Below are 19,452 nucleotides of genomic sequence, written 5' to 3' on the forward strand. Positions count from 1 at the left end.
GAACTGTGGGTACTACCAATAGCAAATGTATAATCAAAAATAAAAAATGTCAATCATTTTAGCAAATAATAGTGATATATTCAATACGTAATAACATCAAAGTAAGGAACATCAAATATTGCTACCTATACCCACTCCCCATGCATTATGGCTTCACCTGACCTCATAGGGCGTGTCCAAAAGCATAACACTTCAAAATTTTACACAGCAGTCAGGCAAGTGCATTTTTCAAAGTAACGCTGGGGTGATTAAAGTAAACCTGTGACATTAAAAAAAAAAAAAAAAAAAAAGATAAAACACAGATGCTTACCTTAGCAGTGCGGAAAACGGACATTTCTTTCACATGCGTTTTTTGCTTTTGTATTTGCATTCATATGCGTTTTCCGCCTGCAATTTTTCAGAGTAGCTAATGAAGGTCAATTAGAATTTGCATGCAAATGCAAATTTAAGCTGAAAGATGTAAGTTTTTTGCACATGCAAAAAAATAGGAATGCAATTTTGCCATTTTTACACAGAATGTTATTCTTTATTGAATTTCATTGTATGTGTGGCAGGCCAACGTGTTTTCATAAGTTTGCACACAATAAGTGTTAACCCTGCCTGAAGCCTGTGCAATGCTGACAAACAAACAAAAAAGTTGAAACATTTCTAGTTAATAGGCAATGTTAGTCTTGGGGATCAAGAGCAGACCCTGTTGACCCAGTCACAGGCGGTAGAAGTGGGCTCTCCCATCGCATTGTGTCTAAGTGGCCACGGGTCTTCACCAGAGCACCCCTCAAGGAATGATGGGCCACTACCCCTAGTGGGCAGTGGACTACTTTGCTGTCTGATGGCCACCAGGTCACGACCCCTGGGTTGCCCCATAATGCTGCAAAGTGGAGATCTGGTGCACAGAGACAACCGGAAATAATGTAGTCAGGGTCACAAGCCAAGTCAGGGCAGGCGGATAGCAGGTAGAAACGAGGTCACAAGCCAAGGTCAGGGCAGACGGATAGCAGGCACAAACAAAGCCACAAGCCAAGGTCGGTGCAGGCAGATAAACAGCGGAGTCTGGTAGACAAGCCAAGGGTCACAACGGAAGATCACACAAGTAAACAGGCTCAGTGGAGCAGGAATTCACCAGGAACAGGCTTATCCGGAACTGTCAGAATGAACAGCACTGTTGGTTGTGGACAGGGGGACTTTAATAGGAAATCTTGGCACCAAAATGCTGTGCATGCGAATAAGCGTATGCCAGCCGCACGCGCATGCGTATTCCAGTAACCCTTGCATCCGCACGTGTAATCTTGTTTGTGTGCGCTGGCAATAAAGCCATGAAAAGTACCTCCCACTCGCGCTTAATGGCGCATGCATGCAGACGCCGGCTGGAACCAGGATGATGAGTATGACAGGCAACAGGTCAGTAACCTCATTGTGTATAAAACTGGCATCCCAGAGGCTGACTTTCCCAGACGTAAAGATGGGAAGGGGTACACCACTCAATGAGATTAAATACATTTGGAACATTAGGAAATTAAAAAAAAGAAATATGGCAAAGTAGATTCAGAACTGAAATCCTACATCAGGCAAGAATTGGACAACATTCCCTCTGCAGCTTTCACCCACAGCTGCATACATAAGCCCCATCATGTGCCGCAACCCCCCCCCCCCCCCCCCCCATCCCCCTAGGCTATGGTTTTCATGTCCTCTGCAAATATCTAGCCTTGCTTAGTGATTCGAAAATGGAAAAACTTTGACTACCACCAATGGAGCATGCAATTATTTTGTATTACAGTATTAACGTGAACTCGAGGTGAGAGTGTTATGGGGGCTACTATATTTATTTCCTTTTAAAGTGGGATTGTCACCATAAAAATCAAATTTCAACAGCAAGTAGTCTGAGTGTATTAAGTGATAAAGATGCTAATCCTGCATTCAAAACTTTTTCTGCTGTTATGGTTTGTAGTTATCACATACCTTAGGAGCACTGGCCCTTTAAGTGCCATTGCCAAACAGTTGCATGCTGGGGGGTCTTTTTATCTATAATATATTCTTCCTCTTCCCTTTAGTTCCCCCTCCTTCTAATGACATAAGACAGTGCACTTCCTAGTATAGATCTCAGTGGAAGTATCTAAAGACTCTGGGAGGAGGGTGGGTAACAAATATAGATGGCCCGAATAGGGACAGCGAACCGATTCGTGCGAACATCGCTAGTTCACGTTCGCGGTGAACCGCGAACTATATGCGAGTTTGACCTGCCCCTTATACTAAATCATTAGTCTAAACTTTGACTTTCTACATCACAGTCAGCAGACACATGGTAGCCAATCAGGCTGCACTCCCTCCTGGAGGCCCCCACCCCTTGTATAAGGCAGCTGCATCAGCCATTATCTCACTCGGTGTGGCTACAGTAATTAGAGAAGGGAGAGGAACCTGCTGTAGACATAGGGAAAGCTTAGTTAGGCTCTTGTTAGGCTTGTTAGCTTGCTCCTTGCTGATACTTATTGCTAAGAAGCACCCCAAAACAGCTCTTTTGAGAGCTAATGTTCTTTTGATGTGTCTTTTTTGTGTGTGGCCCACTGACACTTGCATATACAGCCCTGTCAGTCGCAGGCAGCTGACCCTTGATAATTGCTATACTGTGCAAGGCCCAGTACATTCAGTGACTACCTTTTCACGGTACCTGTGTGTGTGACAGCTGCACATTTGTAATACCAGTCACTGCATACCTGTTCATGTTTACTGCACCTGCATGACAGCAGCACGCAGTGTTATATACCAGTCACTGCACCTGCTCATGGTACCTGTGTGTGTGTGACAGCTGCACATTTGTAATACCAGTCACTGCATACCTGTTCATGTTTACTGCACCTGCGTGACAGCTGCACGCAGTGTTATATACCAGTCACTGCACCTGTTCACGGTACCTGTGTGTGTGTGACAGCTGCACATTTGTAATGCCAGTCACTGCATACCTGTTCATGTTTACTGCACCTGCGTGACAGCAGCACGCAGTGTTATATACCAGTCACTGCAACTGTTCACGGTACCTGTGTGTGTGACAGCTGCACATTTGTAATACCAGTCACTGCATACCTGTTCACTGCACCTGCGTAACAGCACGCAGTGTTATATACCAGTCACTGCATAACTGTTCACTGCAACTGTGTGTGTGACAGCTGCACATTTGTAATACCAGTCACTGCATACCTGTTCACTGCACCCGTATGACCACACGCTGTTTTATATACCAGTCCGTGCATACCTGTATTGTAATACCAGTCACTGCACACCTTTCACTGCACCTGCGTGACTGTACATTGTATTAGTCAAGTCAGTGCATACCTTTCACTTCATCCCCCCCCCCCCCCCCCCCGATATGGACAAAAGAGGCAGAGGCAGACCCAGAGGCAGGCCACCCGGCAGGTCTGTTCGAGGTTGTGCTGACGTGATTTCGTAGGACCTTGGCCCAAAGTACAGTGCTCAGAAGAAGGCACATGCCATCAACTCCCAAGATTGATGTATACACATGCAAGATGTTTTAAAGCACTTTATGCCTCCAATTTAGCATTGCAATGTGATTTCTGCCCTTAAAATGCTGCTGTGCGTCGAATCCAGATTTTTCCACAGGACTTTTGGCATGTATCCCACTCCGCCATGCACCCCTCCAGGTGTTAGACCCCTTGAAACATCTTTTCAGTCACTTTTGTGGCCAGTATAAATGTTTGTAGTTTTCAAAGTTCACCTCCCCATTGAAGTCAAGTGCGGTTTGAAAAGTTTGCAGGTTCGCAAACTTTTGCGGAAGTTCGCTTTCAAGGCGATCCTAAAATCGGAGGTTCGAGCCATCTCTAGTGACGAATACACAATTAGCAAGAGGAGAAAAAAGTGAGGGAGGAAATGATGTCAGGAGGTTAAAGGTAACAAAGATGGAAACTGCCCAGAACAGGATTCTCTGCCTTTCCTTTAAAAAATTCATAGGAATCATAATGTGGGCAGTGCAATACATCTGTTATGTAAGTAAGACTAGTATGTATCTACTTATATATGTGTTTTTTTATTTCTAGGTTAGCATGGGGGTCACTTGTTTTTTAAGCAATCCCAGTTTCATTGCAGCCCTGCTGATCTATTTGTATGCAGTAGTGTCGGAATTACACCAGAAACAAGCATGCAGCTAATCTTATCAGTTCTGACAATAATGTCAGAAACACCTGAACTGCTGCATGCTTGTTCAGGGTCTATGGCTAAAAGTCTTGGTGGCAGAGGATCAGCAGGACAGTCAGGCAACTGGTATTGCTTAAAAGGAAAAATAAATATTGCAGCCTCCATATCCCTCTCACCTTGGGTTCACTTTAAATGAGACACGTGCCAGTCTGGGAATTAGGCAGATGCTTTATATACCTGTTAAGAAATTCACCCATTTTTTCTGGCCAAATTTCAAACATATTTGATAAGTGTATTAATATCACTTGCGCACAGTGGTAAATATTAGCAGCAAATAGAATCTAGCAGACACGTTAGCCAGCGGACTGTTCCCAGTGAATTTCTGATGTTCGTGTCCGAGGCAAACAGCGAACATTTGGCGTGTTCGACATGCCCCCTATACATCATCATGGAGCTAAACTTTGACCCCTTACCTCACAGTCAGCAGACACATGGCAGCCAAACAGCTAGCACCCCCTCCTGGACCCCCACCACCGATTAATAAGCAGTTGCGGTGGCCATATTGGATTAAATCTCTGCTGGCTGCTGTTAATGAAAGCAGGGTCAGACTTGCTACAGATAGGTAGAGAAAGCATTAGCTAGGCCTGTGTTCTTGTTCCTCACTGACTACTTGCTGAAAGCACCCCAAATAGCCCTTTTGAGGGCTAGTACATCAGTCTCCTGTTTTTTATTTTGTGTGTGACACTCCACAGCCCACTGACACCCATTGCTGTGCACACTACTGCTGTTGCCACATTAAATTGCAGGCACAGTGCCACTCCAGTGTGTTTTTTTTTTCACTGTATTCTGACAGAACTATTGCATATCTCTCTTTGTGTGTGACACTCCACAGCCCACTGGCACCCACTCAGAGCTGTGCACAGTACTACTTCTATTGTTTGCCACATTAGTAACAAGAACAGTACCATTCCAGTGCATTATTTTGAACTGTATTGTGATAGAACTATTGCAAATCTCTGCATGTGACACTCCACAGCCTGTTGATACCCACAGCTGTGCACAGTACTACTGCTCTTGTTGGCCCATTCAGTTGCAGGCACAGTAGCACTCTAGTGCATTAGTTTAGACTGTATTCTAATAGTACTATTGCATTTCTGTGTTTGACACTCCACAGCCCACTGACACCCAGAGCTGTGCACAGCGGTGTGCACCCATAGCTGTGTTCTGAATGTAATGTGGTTTCTGCCCTTTAGGGATTAAAACCTGACTCAGCGCCAACTACATCATTTTTGCCATGCATCCCCCTCCAGCATTCCCTGTCCAGGTGTTAGACCCCTTGAAACAACTTTTGGATCACTTTTGTGGCCAGAAATAGTCCCTGTAGGTTTTAAAATTCGCCTGCCCATTGAAGTCTATTGTAGTTTGCCCAGTTCACATGTTCTCATTTGCGGAAGTTCGCGTTCGCTGTTCGCAAACCCAAAATTTGATGTTCGGGCATGGACCCTGATGCTGCATTTCTGCCCCCCCCCCCCACCTCTTTCCGCAGCCGCTGCTCGCTCCCCCTCCCCCAGCTGTTACTGTATGAGCTGGCAGCCATTTCTTTGGCGGCCGCTTCCATGGTAACGGCGATATACATCGCTGCTACAGGGAGCCGCTCTCCTGCTTCCTGACTCTACAGAGCAGCCACGAGACACGCTGCTGTGAAACACTTGTATGACATCACATGCACGGAGGAGAGGGGGCCGGTGGGAACTAATGAAGGAAACGGTCGCCAGCTCATTAGGTAACAGGAGAGGGTGGCTGTGGGGGGCAGCTATAATACTGTGCAACTGCGGTACTGCGGGGGGGGGGGGAGGATGAGGGCGCACACTCACAAGTTTGACTCAGATGGCAAAAAGGTCTAGAACTGGCCTTGCTCCTGGGGCGCATGCAGGGTCAGATGAATCTACTTTTTGGCATTGCAGTGTGATGTGAGGGGGCAGTGCATCATTTCCCTCAGATATAAAACTGCCCCATTGCATCACACTGCAATGCCAAAAAGTAGATTCATCTGACACGGCAGCAGAGTGTGCTGACAGGGTCTTACCCATAGCCCTGCACGCCGCTCGTAAGCCCTTCGCCACATGTTGCTGCCCCTCGCCCAGTGGCGTACGCCCTACTGGACTGGAAGTACATCACTGGGATTCCCGAATGCCCCATCACATTTGCGTCATCCTGCCTTTAAGCACTGCGAACAAATGTAAAAATCACACAGTAACGCACTATTGATATGCAGCAGGCCGACAGCGAATTGAGTACTTCCGACGTGACGTGGCTAGTGTATGGGCCCCATACACTTTCTTTGCTGTTGTGTTACCCTTACAATACAATAACATTTGTAATGCGCTTTTCTCCCATAGGATTTAAAGCGCATAGTTGTGTCTCAGATCAATACAGGGTTGCAGGCTGGGTTGTGTTACAGAGGAGATAGTCAGGTGTTCATAAATGCCAGACTGAAGAGGTGGGTTTTCAGTTTAGACTTAAATGCTTCCAAAGATGGTGCTATCCTGCTTGCGTGTGGCAGGGAGTTCCAAAGTCTAAGGGCAGCATGACAGAAGGCTCTGTCTCCAAAGGTTTTGAGTTGGACTCTGGGGGTGACCAAGGTGTTACATACTTTTGATCTAAGATTGTGGGGGGTGTGATGCAGTTGCAACAAGTCCTTCAGGTATCCAGGGCCCAGATTGTGCAAGGATTTGAATGTCAGTAAGCCAATCTTAAACAAAATTCTCCATTTTATCAGTAGCCAATGGAGTGAACACAGGGTTGGTGTTATGTGGCAATGGCGGGGTTGGCTCGTAACAGCCTTGTGGCGGCATTCTGTACTAACTGCAGGCGGCATAGGTCTGTCTTTCGAAGGCCTGTGTAGAGAACATTGCAGTAGTCTAACCTTGATGTGCGCTGCGTAATATGTTGGCGCTTTATAAATACAATAAATAATAATAATAATAATAATAAGGCATGAACTAGGGTTGGAAGATCCTCTGAAGGAATGAGGTGTTTAATCCTTGCAATATTCCTTAAGCTGGCCATTAATGGTCCAATTTCTAGCGAAAAATCGTTCGAGTGATCAGAAATTGTGATCGGACGAAAAATCGTTCACTACACCATCAACTAACCAATCATTGCTTCCTATCTATCACCACCACCAAGAAAATCTAAATTTTCGTTCGACGAAAATTCATTCGGGCGACATTTTTTTCACTCGTTCATAATCGATTGTGTCCACCAATGGAGATTATTTACAACCAATCCGATCAGAATTTCTGATCGCTCTAACGATTTTTCGCTAGAAATTGGGCCGTTAGTGGCTAGCTTTAAGATGGCCACTAACAGTCCAATTTCTAGCGAAAAATCATTAAGCTGGCCACTAACGGTCCAATTTCTAGCGAAAAATCGTTCGAGCGATCAGAAATTCTGATCGGACGTAAAATCGCTCACTACACCATCAACTAACCAATCATTGCTTCCTATCTATCACGACCACCAAGAAAATCCAAATTTTCGTTCGACGAAAATTCATTTGGGCGACATTTTTTTCACTCGTTCATAATCGATTGTGTCCACCAATGGAGATTATTTACAACCAATCCGATCAGAATTTCTGATCGCTCGAACGATTTTTCGCTAGAAATTGGACAGTTAGTGGCCAGCTTTAGAGCGATCAGAAATTCTGATCGGACGAAAAATCGTTCACTACACCATCAACTACCAATCATTGCTTCCTATCTATCACGACCACCAAGAAAATCCAATTTTTCGTTCGACGAAAATTCATCCGGGCGACATTATTTTCACTCATTCATAATTGATTGTGTCCACCAATGGAGATCATTTACAACCAGTCCGATCAGAATTTCTGATTCGCTCAAACGATTTTTCGCTAGAAATTGGACCGTTAGTGGCCAGCTTTAGCGGTGTTGGTTGAAACTGGGGCTACTTTGATGTTGAGCCTTGACCTTCGATAACAAGAGCCTCAGTTTTGTCAGCATTACGTTTTAGCCAGTTATTATTCATCCACTCCTGAAGCTCAGCTAAACATGTGTTTATTTGTGGAGTAGGGTTTGTGATGCCAGGTTTGAATGACAAATATAGCTGGGTGTCATCAGCATAGCAATGATATCTCAGGCCACGTTTTTGTATGATTTCTCCAAGTGGCAGCATGTATATGGTGAAAAGTAAAGGGGATAATATCGTGCCCTGGGGTACACCATATTTTAGTGGTACAGGGTTGGAGAGGAAAGGCCCCAAGGCTACCCTTTGTGTTCTGCCAGCCAGGAAGGAGTTGAACCACTGGAGAACGATGCCATTTATGCCACAGTACTCAGAATGTTGGCCTTTGTCTCTTGCCATAAACAGATCATTGCAAATCTGGGTGAGGGCCGTTTCACAGCTGTGATATTTCCTGAAGCCAGATTGAAGAGGGTCACGGATGCTGTTTCTGGAGAGCCTGGCTTCAAGTTGGAGGTAGACAGCCTTTTCAATAATTTTCCACAGAAAGGGGAGGTTTGAGACAGGTCTGTAGCTATTTAGAGCATCTGATTCTAAGGATGGTTTCTTGAGTAGTGGCCCTTAGTGCAGAAATGGTAACAAAGAAAGTGCCCTAGTGTAAAAGGGGCCTGAATTTTCAGGCAATGAATAAGCTGGATCCATCAGTCACCAAGGCACTTTTAGTGCCAGATCACCAGCGCTGAAACTAATAATCTACAAATATCTATGAATCACTTAGCACATGGCCAAAGAGTGAGAGCAACCTTCCTATTGTGATTATACTGTTTACATTTAGTGTAGTTTTCCATGTATATTGTTGTCTCTCCCCTCTTGCAGCTAGGCGCTGTGCTGGGGAGGAACCAGCTTCTCCTCTGTGCTGTCTCAGTTCCTCAGTCATTAATTGAACACATGGAACTCATTCTTGCAACTTCTATTCCATACAGCTTCTAATGGGATGAAGATGTTTTTCACGGTTATTTTATCTGTGTACACTATTAAAGTGACTTTGAAGCGATAAAAAACTCATGATATAATGAATTGGTTGTGTAATACGGATAATTAATAGAACATTAGTAGCAAAGAAAATAGTGTCATATTTTTATTTTCAGGTATATAGCTTTTTTTTATATAACATTGCGTCATTCTCTAAAAATTGCAGTTTCCACAATACACTCAGCATTTTAAATGATTTCACAGAGCAGGCTAATGAACTTTTGAACTTCTCTCTGCAGAAAAACCATAAAGGAAGAAACAATGAAAGACAGTTGAGATAAGTGCTTCAAAAGACAGTGCTGTCCACGACTTTATAAAGTCGCAGAGCTCAAATAAGCTTTTTTGCATAGATAACAACTGAAGTTTCTTAACTCTTCCTGTACTGGAAACAATATGAGACTCATATCTGTACTAAATTAATGTTTTATTTCTTAGCAGTACTACACATACAAATCATTACCCTGATGATCTATTTGAGAAAAGATAAAGATTTCTCATGGGAAACGGTGTATCAGCTCAAGATTGGGCTGAAATTCAATCCTCGGTTATAGTTCCTCTTTTAAGTTGACCTCAGCTGTAAATCCCAAAGTGAAAAAGAGACAAAACACTTTTGAAAACTGTTCTCCATTTTTTTAACCAATACAGCAAAGGCTGACTACATCATTAAGCAGCAGGGAAGCATTGTGGCAGCTCTAAAAAGCAGCATATTGTGGCCGGTACTGCCTATGCCTAGAGGCACCCCTGTGGCCGGTACTGCACTACTTTTCTCTTCACCTCTCCTCTCTGACATAGACTGGCTCAGTGACACAGGTAGAATCAGAGTACCTCTCAGGCCACATGATGAGGCAGCAGGGATCAGAGGGGAATGGAGGAGAATGGGGGTAATGGCATGAGGACTGTTGCCCATACATGCATGGAGCCTCCATTTCTACATAGGAGTTTGCCTCCGGTATCCTTTAACTGGTGTTGATAGAACATGTATAAAGTGATTTGTTAAATTGAATTCAAAGCTCTAGTTAAGACAATTTGTATATAGAATCAGAAATATTTTAATCGCCAAGCACAACTTGGTCATGCCCAGAATTGGGTTTGGCACATAAAATTGCTCAGAGCAGAGTTTACATAATAATAAGTATACATAGTAATACAAGCATAAGAAATATAGAAAGTGATACAAGCATACAAGCATAACAGGAATACAAAGTAATAATTAAATAAACAGGAATACAAAAGGATACCACATGGTACAGTTCCAAACACAGTTTTACACTAGACAGTCCATCGATCTGACAGCTGCAACTTTAGAGGGGAAAGAAAATGATGGGGGTTAGTGCTAAAGGCCTGAAGGGAGTTCAGGAGGCTGACAGCAGAGGGGAAAAAGGAGTTTTTCTGCCTCGGAGTTCAGGTGAAGATGGCCCAAAACCTACGGCCTGAAGGGGCATACCGGAAGCAGGAAAAAAGGGCGCCGGTGGCTAGTGGACGAAAAGGGCACTGCCATAACATTTATCGTTAATATGACGACCTAAAGCAGAAAAAAGGTTCCCCTATAAATATTGTTAACAACATTAGAACATTAACGTTTTTGAAATATCTTTTCATTTTAATCTTGCAACGTTATATTTGTTTTTGTCATATTATTTTGTTTGTATGTAGAGATTTTACATTATCAAAGATATTATTCTTTCTATGTGTGTAAGAGTGTCTCTGCAGGGGGAGTGGTTAGGGTTAGGCATCATTGGGGGGTGGTTGGGGTTAGGCACTACCAGGGGGTGGTTGGGGTTAGGCACCACCAGGGGGTTTAGGGTTAGGCACCACTAGGGGGTAATTAGGGTTAGGCACCCCCGGGGGTGGGTGGTTAGGGTTAGGCACCACCAGGGGAGTGGTTAGGTTTAGGCACCACCAGGGGAGGGTTCTGTGTGAGAGTAGGATTGGGTTAAAGGAGTTATCAGGCTAAATTTAGTAAAATGAGCTTTACTCACCTGGGGCTTTCTCCAGCCCCTTGCAGCCGACTTGTCCCACGCCAACCGCTCCGCTCCCCGCCACTCTCCCGGGCTCCGTGATTGGTATTCAGGCTGACCGTGGGGTCAGCCTTACTGCAGCTGCGTGAAGCACCGCTGTCAATCATGGCTACGTGGGCCATGATTGACATCCTGCGCAGTTCGCCGCGGCCCACATGGCCATGATTGACAGCGGCACTTCACGCAGCCACAGTAAGGCAGACCCCGCGGTCGGCCTGAATAATGATCACAGAGCCCGGTAGAGCGTCGGGGAGCGGAGCGGTCGGCGTGGGACAGTCGGCTGCAAGGTTCTCGAGAAAGCCCCAGGTGAGTAAAGCTCATTTTACTAAATTTAGCCTAGTAACTCCTTTAAGCTGTATTGTTGAATTAACAATTTTTACCATTAATATCTTTTTGTTATTATCTCCCGTCTGTTTAAATATGGTATTTATCATTATCCAGTTTCGTTAACGATGTTTATCATTATTGAGATTTTGATATCCACCAGCGCCAATTCCTTATCCAATCGGGCCCTTTTTTTCTGGCGCCCTTTTTTCATGCATGCGGCATACCAATGAAATAGCTGCCGGGAGATTTGGGCGCAGGGTAAAACCTGCATAAAGCTTACCCTACTCCAGCACAAGTCCCGGCAGCGTTAATTATTAATCCCTCTCCAGGCCGCCACAGATAGTGGGGAAAGATGTAATTCAGCTGCCAGCTATTGCTGCCAGCCGAATTACAGTGTTCTAAAAGTAATTTGAGCTCGGTTTTTTGACGGTGCCAAAATCACTCACTGAAAGCGGCTATAGCCGTAATACCTATCACAGCCTATGGTGGCGCCGGCTGCACCCAAATTTCCTGCACTGTTTTAACAGCGCTCGCCTGAAGGGAGCTGACTGAAATAATAGGTGACCAGGGTGTGAGGGGTCGCTGGCAATCCACAGGAGGAAGACGCTGGTATAGTTGAAAAATGGCCCGTTGAGAGCATTATTTTCATTGGTTGAGCACTGCAGGATCCAGGCACACAGACAGGAAACCGATTTACACATCTGGAACGAACACAGAGCCTAAATCCTCCAGTTGAAATGCTTCCTTTCTCCCTGTTAGCATCATTAGTAATTTTGCACATTCCATCAGTTATGCGCAGGCTTGCCTGCGTCGGCATTTTCTTGCATCCTCGCTGAGGCTCTCCATGTAATACAGAGGTATGTGTCCCACAAGTCCTCTCTCATGAACAGGAGCTTATTTAAAGACTGTCTCAGAAATGACAGTTTGGGAGAACGGCTCTGAAAGCCACAAGTTATCAATGTGTGCTTCAGATTCATTACACTCAACTAATGCTCCATTGATCTGTAGTCCCTGGCGTAATTCCCCATATATTAGTAATCTGCTTTCATGTGAAATGACTTGTCTCCTCCTCTCCACCAGGGCTTTCATCTTTATGTCTGTTTTTTATGCATCTACCAAAATGATAACCGGTGTAAAATGTCTGCCTTTGTTTCAGCAGCTTACTTGACTACACATATATTTTCTATACATTTGGCTGCGCACACACAAAAAAAAATAATAATAGTAAATGCATGAACAGCATAATATTTGCTTTATTGTCTCTAAACGGGATTACTTTTGGAGATAAAGAGCAATCCAGCCAATTGCAGCCTATCTTTATTTGACCTTACTGCATGTGGCAGTTGCAAGTTAGGAAATTTAGATGATCAATGGAATGCAAATATTTCCGAGTTCATGCATGGTTATGTAAATATTTATGCAAATATATGCAGCTTGAAAATGAACCCACCACAGTTAAAGTCCCACCCCTCAAGTCCCACCCCAGTTTAAATTGATTGGTCCATTTGCAAGCTGCATATAACTGTATAAACATTTACATAATCCTGCATGAACATTTGCATCTCATTGATCATCATCCCTATTAAGGCTGGAAGCGCTCTCCCTAAATGCTCAAAAAAGCGCTCGAATGGGTTTCCAGGCTGGAAACATCTCAAAGCTAACTCCAACCTGAATAATTGTAAACACCTTCTGTTTTAAGAAGGCAAACTTCTGTCTTTCATAGGTTACGTATGGGTATGTTCTCTGTGCTGTCCATGGTGCTGAAGCCATGTACAATACTGAGAATAGTGTACTAAAAATACTGCAAGGCACTATTGCCTTGTTAAAGTAGAAGGTCATTTATATGTGATTACTTACATTTGTCCACATCAGAACAGCCATAAAGTGGGTGGAGCCATGCAAATTATCTTTATTTTCATTAGTAAATTAGAAAGAGCTGATTCAGATGGAAGGCTGCCGGCATTTTTCCTTATCATTTAACTCCGGGATCTACTGCGTCCAGGAGCGTTGCTAGCCCCAAAGGTTAGTGGCATGTGCCCCGGATCTATTCTGGGGTGCCCCAGATCTCCCCCAAGCTGAGTCGGGCAGCGGGCAGCAGTACTCATACTCATCTCCGGTCGCTTGGCCTCCAGATTCCACAGACATCTCTTCTGGGCTTCTCCCCTTAGTGTCTAAGAAGGAATCAGAAGCTAGAGCTCCTAGCATCTGATTCTTGAGTGGATGAAGGAGATGAGTAGTTCCTCACGCTATGCTACTCTGCTGGGAAGGAGGGGGGGTCAGGGGGAGGAACAGTGAGGATGCTCCCCATGGAGGCTCCATAGCTTCCAGCATGTCACCACAACACCCAGCACCCAGTATGCCCCACAGGGGCACCACAGCACTCAGCATGGCAACACACAGCACCCAGCATGCATTATTTTTTAATTAATCGATAGTGGGGCTTCATCCAACATGTTGGTAGGCAGGCCTACTTAGATCACTGTTAAGTTCAGGTAAATTTGGCTCCACCCATGACCACACCCACATTCTGATGCATGGTCAGTCACACCCATTTTTTTCGGCTGGAGTGCTCAAAAGTGCCCCGGATCTCTTAACCACTTGCCGACCAGGGGATTTTTCAGTGATCGGTGCTGCGTGGGCTCTACAGCCCGCAGCACCGATCAGGAGTGCAGCAGGGCGATCAGACTACCCCCCTTTTTTCCCCACTAGGGGGATGTCCTGCTGGGGGGGTCTGATCGCCGCCGGCTGCATTTGCTTAGCGGGGGGGGGCTCTTCAAAGCCCCCCTCCGCAGCGTTTTCCGCCGTCTAGCCCGCTCCCTCCCTCTCCCTCCCCCTGTGAGCTGCGCAGGACGGATTTCCGTCCTGCGCATTGAAGGACAGGCTTCAGCCTATCATATGCCGGCGATCCCCGGCCAATCAGAGGCCGGGGATCGCCGATCTGCCTTACGGCGCTGCTGCGCAGCAGCGCCGTATGATGTAAACAGCGGGAATTTCTTCCCCGCTTGTTTACATTTTGCCGGCGAGCCGCGATCGACGGCTCTCCGGCTGTTCACGGAGACACCCTCCGCGAACTGACATGGAAACCCTCAGACAACCAGTTTACGCCAATCGGCGTTAGCTGGTCGTCAAAAGGTTAAAGTGAACCTTAAGCCAGAAAAAAAAATGAGTTTTACTCACCTGGGGCTTCTACCAACCCCCTGCAGCAGTCCTGTACCCTCGCAGCCACTCACTAATCCTCTGGTCCCCCGCTGCTAGCAAGTTTCGTTTTTGCCGACAGGCCCGCCATGTATCTTTTTCCGCATTCCCGACTGTAATTAGCGCTATTGTACGCGTTGCGGTCCGCAATAGCGCTAATTACGGTCGGGAATGCGGAAAAAGATTCGCATGGCCACTCCTGACGGGCCTGTCGGCAAAAACGAAACTAGCTGGCAGTGGGGGACCGGAGGATTAGTGAGTGGCTGCGAGGGCACAGGACTGCTGCAGGGGGCTGGTAGAAGCCCCAGTTGAGTAAAACTCATTTTTTTTTCTGGCTTAAGGTCTAAGATCCTAGCAATGCCCCTGACTGCGTCCCACATTGAGCTGAATGGAAGCATTCGTATCAATGTGTTAACCGTCGATTGCCATTGATTGCGCAAATGCCATGGTTGATCAAATTTTCTGAGGCACTGCATGTAGGTTCTAGCGTGAATTGCATTTGCATTTCCCTGTCCCCTTGGAGGCTCAAATCGCGACGTGATGACGAATCAATGGGAACTGTTGCCCAGTAACTGCATATTATTGGACAATCAGCCAGCTTAGTACAGTGATATTTCACAGCATAGATACGGCCGTGCATGACTGTTGGTTGAGTGAATGGTATGTTATGCATGCTCACACAGGAGGTTGACCTCTGAAATGTTGTAATGTTGTGGTTTTAAAGGTTTTTATCTTTTGAGCAATCAAGGTTTGAATAAATGAATAAAGGATTTGCAATTTTTGTAATACATACCTAGTGGCCAGCCCGTTTTCCTTTGCTCTACTTATGTTCATATTTTTTACATTTTCTGACCAACAGAAATTCCCAGTTGTTTTACTATTTAATGCTGCCTCTGAATGGAGGATTCTCTGTTAATCCTGCAAGAGAAGGAAGACTGAGTTTAGCACTCCATTTCTGACAGCAGCAACATCCTCTGTACTACAGAGCATTGTTTCCTCTATTGGATGTTTAGGTGCAAGTATGTTTAAATGTTCAATACAACTTGAAGGTATGTTTTGGTGCCAATAGTGTCAACCAACCCAATAACTTAGGTCCAAAAGATTTTTCACCCATCAGAAACAGGCATTTTAAAGGGACCGAAGGAACAAAGGAAAGTTAATGTCCAGTCTTGTAAGCTCATTGTTTCTTAGATTTCTCATTACAAAATTAACTTTGGCTAAAGTTACATACTATTAATTAGTGAATATGAGCATTTTTTGTTTTTGTTTTCATTTTTGGGAAAAAGTTATATTTTCACACAAATTTATATTATTATCAGTATTTATGTAGCGCTAACATCTTCAGTAGTGATGAGCGTAATTACCTAATTACGATTACGCAAAATTCTGCGTAATTTGCGAAATTACGATTAAGGTCATAAACAAAAAATCTTAATTTCGCTGAGATATCGTAATTACGATCATTTTCCATAATTACGATAGTATTCATAATGGAAACGAATCGGAATTTCGTGTTTAATGCGAAAATTCATCCGTTTTCAAAATTGTGTTTCAGTCCAGAGCCTCCTCATACATTTAAAGTGACAGCACATGCAGGGGCCTTTGCATTATCAGATATTGCAAGGCCCAAAATAAAGTGTCTGAGCATGCATGACTGCTAAGTGCACCTTGACAAAGAGCACCTGTCTTAGAAGTGGCTGCAGGTAGAGCCACCTGGTACAATTAAAGCGACAGCACGTTCAGGGGCCTTTGCATTATCAGTCATTGCAATCAAATGAGTGACTTTCCTGAGTTTAGTAATCACTTAAATTTGCATAATTACTATCAGAAACAAAATTACGTCCATTTTTGTAATTAAAATAACTTTGTTTCTATAGTAAACACCAGGGGCGTTTCTAGGGTCCCTGGAGATCAGTGGCACCTGTGGGCACCAGGAGGGGAGATACATGGCAAAAAATGGGCGTGGCCATGCGGTGAGTGGGCGTGGCCATGGGTGGGGCCAAATGTACATGAACTTAGCAGCGGTGTAAGCTACGGATAACGGGCCTGCCCATCGAAATATTGGACGGAGCCCCCTGTCCTTTATTTCGATCATTTACAATCAGTATAGGCATAGATCAAAGATGTATACGCACATACAATTTTGATTGGTCAATCACTGACCCCCAATTTCCCACCCCCGTGCAGTAAGTGGGCCAACAGACAATGAATTTTATGAACAGAGCTAAAATTGGCTAATCAAAATTGTATGTGTGTACCAGGCTTTACAGCTAATACTGTACATACTGAAAGTAGCAGGGATCAGCATACAATACAGCTGGTTTACAATCAATAAAGGCACAGAGTAACACCTTACACTGTACACACTGGAGGTAAATCAGCACACAGTGCAAGCACTAGAGAACAGCGTATACTGTACATACTGTAGGCAGCAGAATTCAGCACACTGCAGCTAGCGTGCCAAAAATATGACGATCACGTTGTGTGGGGTGCTTATCGCGCCGCACCAAAAAATGGGTGGGCCATGGACCAGAATATAGGTGTGGTAACGGGTGGAGACAAATTTACATGAACCTAGCAATGGTGGGACATCAGATTAGGACAGTGGTGGCGAACCTTTTGGAGGCCGAGTGCCCAAACTGCAACCCAAAAGTCACTTACCGGTATCTATCGCAAAGTGGCAACAGCAATTTAAACTAAATACTGTACAAACGTTTTAACTCATACATGAACATTATGGAAAATCCAAGTTGAAAATAAACTGTGAAGATAAACAATTTCATCCATCCTACTCCTGAAAAATGTATTCAATTTTTTAGAACCTCCCAGTTTTATTTTCTGTTTTAAAACGCTAAAAAAATAGGTTTAATGCTATTGTCTCATATGATAAGGATTCAGCTTTTCCCATAGTCTCGCAGTTAGCAATCATGTGACCCCCAACAAGACATATTCAGCAATCATGAGGCCCCCAACAAATCAGGAGGCCCCCAACAAGACAAATTCAGCAATCATGAGGCCTCCAACAAATCATGAGGCCCCCAACAAGACAAATTCAGCAATCATGAGGCCCCCAACAAGACAAATTCAGCAATCATGAGGCCCCCAACAAATCATGAGGCCCCCAACAAGACAAATTCAGCAATCATGAGGCCCCCAACAAATCATAAGGCTCCCAACAAGACACATTCAGCAGTCATGAGGCACATAAATAGACAGCATTTCACATAAATAGGCAGAATGCCCCCTTAATATGGTAGCCCCCCCAAGTTAGGTAGTGAGTGACAGGGACCCCCAGGTTAGCTAGTGAGTGACAGGCGCCTCCAGTTAGGTAGTGAGTGACAGGGACCCCGATAGTGAGTGACAGGGAGCACCTTTAGGTAGTGAGTGAGTGCCAGGGAGCCCTTTTAGGCAGTGAGTGAGTGCCAGGAAGCCCCTTTAGGCAGTGAGTGAGTGGCAGGAAGCCCCTTTAGGCAGTGAGTGAGTGCCAGGAAGCCCCTTTAGGCAGTGAGTGAGTGCCAGGGAGCCCCTTTAGGCAGTGAGTGAGTGACAGGAAGCCCCTTTAGGCAGTGAGTGAGTGACAGGAAGCCCCTTTAGGCAGTGAGTGAGTGACAGGGAGCCCCTTTAGGCAGTGAGTGAGTGACAGGGAGCCCCTTTAGGCAGTGAGTGAGTGACAGGGAGCCCCTTTAGGCAGTGAGTGAGTGACAGGGAGCCCCTTTAGGGAGTGAGTGAGTGACAGGGAGCCCCTTTAGGGAGTGAGTGAGTGACAGGTAGCCCCTTTAGGGAGTGAGTGAGTGACAGGTAGCCCCTTTAGGGAGTGAGTGAGTGACAGGGAGCCCCTTTAGGGAGTGAGTGAGTGCCAGGGAGCCCCTTTAGGAAGTGGGTGAGTGCCAGGGAGCCCCTTTAGGGAGTGAGTGAGTGCCAGGGAGCCCCTTTAGTGAGTGAGTGAGTGAGTGAGTGACAGGGAGGCCCCCTCTCTAGCCGCCGCCGCTCCCCCCCCCTACCTCTCAGCAGACCTCAGGATCAGCGGCGACCCGACCAGATGTACGAGCGGGCGCTGGACGCACCCGCTCGATATGCGGAAGTGATGTCACTTCCGCATATCAGTGCGGGCGCTGGGTCCTAGCGCCCGCACGATTGGTCGCCGGCTTGCCGCCTGATCCTGAGGTCTGAGACGCGGCGGCGGCGGCTGGAGGGAGCCGCTGACAGAGGGGGCAGCGGCGGCCGGGAGATCCGTGGCACCCCAGGAAAGATTGGGGGCACGTGCCCCCCTAAAACAGGGCTAGCGACGCCCCTGGTAAACACCAAGTTACGAAATTTTGTGTTAAACACAAATTCACGATGGAACATGAACGATGGAAATTACGCTTACATAATTCTGAATTATGGTTCGTACGGAAATTATAAAATTACAAATTTGCATCATAGCAGCAAAATTTGCGTTCGGAATTACGGAAATGAGAAATTACACAAATTTCGGCTCAACACTAATCTTCAGCACTTAACAAGCTGAATTGTCTTGTCAATAGCTGTCCCACATAGAAGATCACAATCGAAATATGTCCATAATATTCTAGGGTCAATTTAGAGGTAGCTGGTTAAAGCAAACATGAAGTGAAAATAAACGTATTAGATAATGAATTGTATGTGTAGTGCAGCCAAGAAATAGGACATTCGTAGCAAAGAAAATAATCTGATATTGTTTTTCTGTACAACAAGCGCTTAACCCCCCTGGCGGTTTAATTCCCGCGGCTGC

This window comes from Hyperolius riggenbachi, chromosome 7 (genome assembly GCF_040937935.1).
Source record: "Hyperolius riggenbachi isolate aHypRig1 chromosome 7, aHypRig1.pri, whole genome shotgun sequence".
In the NCBI taxonomy this organism is placed as follows: domain Eukaryota; kingdom Metazoa; phylum Chordata; class Amphibia; order Anura; family Hyperoliidae; genus Hyperolius; species Hyperolius riggenbachi.